The following is a 5,915-nucleotide window of genomic DNA, read 5'->3' on the forward strand; positions in this document are numbered from 1 at the left end:
TCCCCTTCACTTCAAATGCACCAACTTCTAATCATCACAGGCGATTTCAACGAAATCTGGCTGATGACGATATCGTCCGAGGCAAAATTTGTCAAATGTTCGAACTACTTTTGCAATGTAACATATCTCTGACTCTCCCCTGTCATGTTCTCTGATCTCTTTTCATCTTAGACTCCTAAAAGTCTGATTATCCACTTGTTGGGTTGTGTTTTGAGTCGGCCTTAATGTCTGAAAAAACTCTTGACGCATGCTCAAGTTTTTTTTTTTTTCCTTTGGTAAAATGTTTGAAAGATGTCCGCGCGTGTAGCTTTACCACTCGACAGTATTAGTATTCTTTGAAGTGCTTGCGATTCAGCTCCGGGGCCCATGGTGTCAATCAGTGTGTCATCCAATCCACCGCATTGGTCCAAACCAATATAGTGCCATGTAATTTTTTTCCTGCCGTCCGTGTGCCCAAGAGGACGGATCTTAATCGAAATGATTACAAAGGCGCCTGCGGCTTCTCCTGTGGCACCATCATGAGGTGGGCATTTGTAATTACGAATATCATTGAGATACGGCACAGAGGTCCATGGTGCTCAGGATGAAACCGGCTCTCTTGGATAATCTTGAGCCGCTGTATCTGTAAAACTTCCTGCTGCAAAGAGTCGCCCCCAAGTCAAGAGCGTCTATAAGATGTATTGGAACGGTGAGGGCGTTTCGCATGAAAATTTAAGATTCTTGTAAAAATGAAAAAGCCACAAAAAAAAAAATTATTCATAAAGCATCCGGGCTCCTTGAGGAGAAAAAGCTGCAAGTTAGGGAAAGTTGGAGACTTTCAAAGCGTCAACAGCAGAGGGGAAAGTGGACAAGAGACAAAAGAGGGAGAAGAATGACGCTCAAGGCAACGGATGAGAGCGAGTGAGTAAAGCTCCACGGATTGGACTGGGCAGGGATCATGGTTTGGGGACTGACCTCAGATCTCAGGCAGAGTGTGGAAATATCAGAACACCAGAAAATGAAAAGTAATTGCACACATGCAGCGGTGGTGTGTGGAATCCATGTCTGTAGTAAAGGCACCGATCACACAAAGATTTCACACGCTTTCTGAGCTTTAAACAGAAACCTTAGCAACATCCTAATAACTCATCAGTAGCACGCTGTGATGACTATGTTTCAGTAATTAATTTTAGGCTTTTTTTTTTTTTTTTTTTTTTGCTTATATCCTTCAATCCTGCTGAAACTACGGAAATAAAAATGAAAAAGTGTGGCTTTCAAGTTTTTGTATTTGGGCTCCCAAGATCCATACTGGACAAAAGAAAATGGAAAGGAGGGTTTGTGTGTGTGTGTGTGTGTGTGTGTGTGTGTGTGTGTGTGTGTATCAGCTTGAGAATGTAATTAACATATGAATCTTCTGTAAAAAAAAAAAAAAAAACTGCTCATGCTTAATATGGCTACTAATGGTAACAACAGACATTGTGGTTTAAGTTATGAATTGACTTTGATTTCAGCACATCGCTGCATACATTCGTTATAGACCCTGGAGCTCTGAGGCCTTTCTGACGTGTCCCATTGTTGCTGAACTTTGCGTTTGGCTTCTTCCCGATTTCTTTTGCAACTTTACAGTGACTCTCATCATTTGCCATTTTTAAACTATTTATTTTCAAAAGCGATCTTTTATTTATTTCGGCGCGGCCATCAAACCTGTGTATTCATCATGTTTCATTTCGGAGCCTCGGTGTGCACCCTCAGTGACGCACCAACGCCCCGATAGGAAGACGGATATTTGCATTTTGATTAGTGAGGGAGGGGAGGAGAGCGTCTTTCATCTTTCTCGCCTTCAATTCCACCTGACATCTCCGACGGCGACCACACGGATTGAAACTATACAATAAAATAATTAATTGAATTCGAGAGTTGAGCTACAGCAGAGAGGGCCCTGTGCCGTGTTTCATGATTACTTTGGAGGGTTTTCCCTTGTTGTTTGGTGCAAAAAGAAAAAAGAAAAAACAATCCAGGTTCAACTATCTCACAACTTATAGTTGTAATAAGCTGTATCTTTATGAATTAAAAAAAAACTACACAAGAAAATAAGAAACTCATAACTTAAGTAGATTCATTTCACACAGTGGTTAGCACTGGGAGCAGTGGGAGAAGGCAGAGGAGCTTGATTTGTTTCACAGATTATCTCTCTCATATCCTGTCAGGACAAAGTGACAGTTTCAACATTTATGTACAAAAAAGTGTATTTTTTTATATATATGTAAATTACATACTACACATGCTGGACAGATGTTAAGTTGGCAATTTTTGGCATGATTTTGATTACCAAATCATGAAATGTGTCTGTCTAAAATCATTTTAACTGGCCATTTTATTTTTTTTTTTTTTTTTTTTTAAATATCCTGAGAGATTAAATGAAGTTTTCATTAGTTCTAAGCACTCATGATCAAAGTCGGGGAAAATAAACACTTAAAATGTTTTCCATGTGTGTGCAAGAAATCTGTAAGGAGGTTCACTTTTAAAAATGAACCGTTAAACTAACTATCAATGAGATTCTGTTTCACCGAGACCCGACCAAATCACTCACTTTGAATAATACAGATGAGTTAAAATCGAACATTTTGGAAGAAGTTCATTGGTTTTTTCAGTGATACCCGCATTAGCGCCAAATGTTTTATTTCCTGCAGGATTAATATCTCAAAGTGACATAATGTGGGGGGGAAAGGGGTAAAATGTCAATAATATTAAATCTGCTTGATGCATCAGATTTTCAGTGTTTTGACTTTTTACAAACATTTCTCTCTGCAGACGTGGTGAAAACCGACACATCCTGCTGGTGGTTTGGGGGATAAAAAGCCGACCGGTTGCTGCGCAAATAAACATCTTGAATATGTCAATCATAACCCGCATGCAGGCTTCCTACTGTAAAAACCACACTCAAGGTGAATAAGGGTTTCTTTCAATAGATGAAGAGTGTTGTAATGTATTACCATATGTTTGCATAACCTTGGGACTCAGAAACCTTGAAGAAGACATCTGTTTCTCTGCGTGGATGCTCAGTCACCTTGGAATAACATTTCAATTTGCATTTTTTTTTTCTTATTTCCCCCCACAAGTTTTCTCTCAATATCCTGTCAGAGTCACAAATTCAGAGCCGAATTTGATGCCGTTAGTCTCCCTTTCTTGTTACAGCTAAGCCTAGGAGAGAGTTTTGATTATCCTATAAGGGAACCATCGTCCTCGCTCACTTTCTTCCTCTCCCCTCCATTTTTATCCCCGAGGCCTTTCCGGTTCCAGCTTCTGTTTGTCTTGGGGCATTGTTTTATTACCTTCCAAACTCTGCCGGGAAAATCTTAAGACAGCAGTTGCCAGGCAACAAGGACCTGACAGGAGCGGAGAGAGCGGCTCGGAGCAAAGAAGAAGAAGAAGAAAAAAAAAAAAGGGAGGCACGGAGAGAAGGGCGGAGACGGAGGTAGCACTCGGAGTGGAACGGCAGCAGCAGCATCTCTGCAGGTTAAGGAGTTGGTGAAGCAGCAACGCTCTGCTCGCCTGTCCCATTTTTGCGGTTGCCAGCAGAGGCGGCGGAGAAAGGATGAAATGAGTGCCGAATCGATTTATCTAAAGGTGCCGCTGTGTGCTTATTAAGGTGCACGACATTTTAAGTAACTGTTCCTTGTGCGGGGGGGGGGGGGGAAAAAAAAAAAAAAAAATGCTGTCATACTTTAATTTTATTTAATTGGTTTTCTGCTTGTTGTGTATGGAACTAGAAAAAAAAACCAATAGCATTTAAAAGTGGGCTCTGTTTATTTAGATAGTGGGAAAGTTTTATCGTATTAGTTTGACTTTTATATGTTGCGTGCTGCAGTCATCTTCTCACTCGTCTAATTTTAGTTTTTAAGGTTGGTAATTTCATCTCATTACAAACTGTCCTACTGCCCAATAAGAATGCTGGACCTTAGAGTTTGGACCAATCAGAGGACCAGACTGAGGCTATCAATCTAGACTCTATATGTTCCTGTGTTGCACACTGGGTGATGTCACCCTGGAAATTTCAGCTCAATAATTGTTGCACAGTAAATAAACTATATTATGTTGTCGTTTGCTTATAAGCACATATGTTAAATTTAACCCAGTTATTTACACATTCTGCTTAAAAACAACTTTTTTTCTTGTCTGTTTCTAGATACCAGAGTTATGACAGAATTTGTTTAATACCATTTCCGAATTCAGAGTTTTTTCATCAATATGTCAATTTGTAACATCTGATTTAATTGGATTCATATTGTTTGATGTTATTTTTTTTTCGGTGGCGCATCAAAGAGGTCAAGTGTCCCAGAGATGAATGTGTTTTAGTGTAAAATTTGTGTATTAATTCACAGAAAAAAAGACCTTGTGTGGATGCTGTCTAAAGCTGGTAAGACCTTTATTTTGGAGCCATCTCCTGTGATCCGTTTAATTTAAAGTTGCTGCCACAGCAGCAAAGTTTCCTATCTTGTCATTCATGTGTGTGTGTGTGTGTGTGTGTGTGTGGTCACAAAAGTCTAAATTGTGTGTGTCATGTGTGTGTGCAAGTCTAAATGGGAAGAAATGAAAATGAGTTTGACACCTTTGCACTAAGTGAAACTCATTACATCAAATAATTACATACAGACTGATGTTTTAATGCCTTTACTTCTAGAAATTGTGAAGATTTGTCAACTTGCAGTGAAAGAAAACATGACACTTAAGATTGGACTATTACAGACCAATAAGAAATGTTTAATTCCTTGCCTTAAGGTTTATTTTTTTAAAGTGACTTTTAATCTGACAATATTTATTAGAATACATGTGTTCATTTATAGAATGCAACTGTGTAAGTCCCATCACAAAGTTGGCAGCATTATGTTATTGTTTTGCTACAGGAGGAACTGGTGCACCACGTAAAATGGATGACATAAGGAGGAAACGTTGAAGGGAGATTCCAATAAATCATCCAGTTTGGCCACAAACTGATCACTCTAATGTACAATGGCATTTAGAAGGAGCTATTTTAATCGCAAAGTGGCATAAGGACAACAAAGTTCGTGTTTTGGCGTACATGCAATCACCTGAGAAAATTTCTTTGGAAGATATCTACCAAATATGAAAAAGAAAAATATGTAAACCTTCAAACTTTGAAGTTTACAATAAAAAAAAAAAAAGTCTAAAACAATTTGCTCAATATTCTGACTTTTTGCAACTGAAACTAATTTAGTCATTTCTTTCGCCGTCTTTCTAATGCCGATCTGGGTAACTGGTAAGGTGGCCACGTCAAAAAGCAACTTCTAATGAACAATAAAGCAGTAACTATTCAAAATATGCAAGTTGCTCTTATCGCGTGCAAGAAGCAAAATATACATTGCAGAGAAATAAAATAGAGACGGTAAACCGGAGCTCTTCTGCCAACTGTCGTGGATCCAGACACTTTATACTTTACCAAAACAGAGATGAACAATTCAAGACCTAAGCAGGCATTTGACAGTATCACATTTTACTGCAAACCAAGCCAGGCTTGGCTGAAGCGTAACTCAAAGAAAGAAATTGTCAACATAGAAATAAGCGGGGGGGTTTTTTAAGCTACTTTGAATATGGCAGTGGCTTCCTTTGGAGCACAGTGACCCATTATGATCTCACCATCTTAAAAGACGGCTTCCTCAATGACCTCCAACACCAGCTTTAGGCTTAGCATAGCTCGCTAACTCATTAATCTCACTTGATAGCAAACTCCCACGGCGTCACCAAAGACTTCCTTCGAAATTTGCATGCGAAGAGCCCTTACAGAGCTGTCTCCATGTCGTTTCAGGAAGTGTTGATAAAAAAATAAATAAATCAAAGCGCTGGATACAAATTGAGGTCAGGGTAATAAAAAAAAAAAAACCCGTAGAGTTCTCCTGTACTGATTCATTCGTGTTGAC

The sequence above is a fragment of the Poecilia latipinna genome, unplaced genomic scaffold (assembly GCF_001443285.1).
Source record: "Poecilia latipinna isolate Pla-1442-1.1 unplaced genomic scaffold, P_latipinna-1.0 Scaffold546, whole genome shotgun sequence".
In the NCBI taxonomy this organism is placed as follows: Eukaryota; Metazoa; Chordata; class Actinopteri; order Cyprinodontiformes; family Poeciliidae; genus Poecilia; species Poecilia latipinna.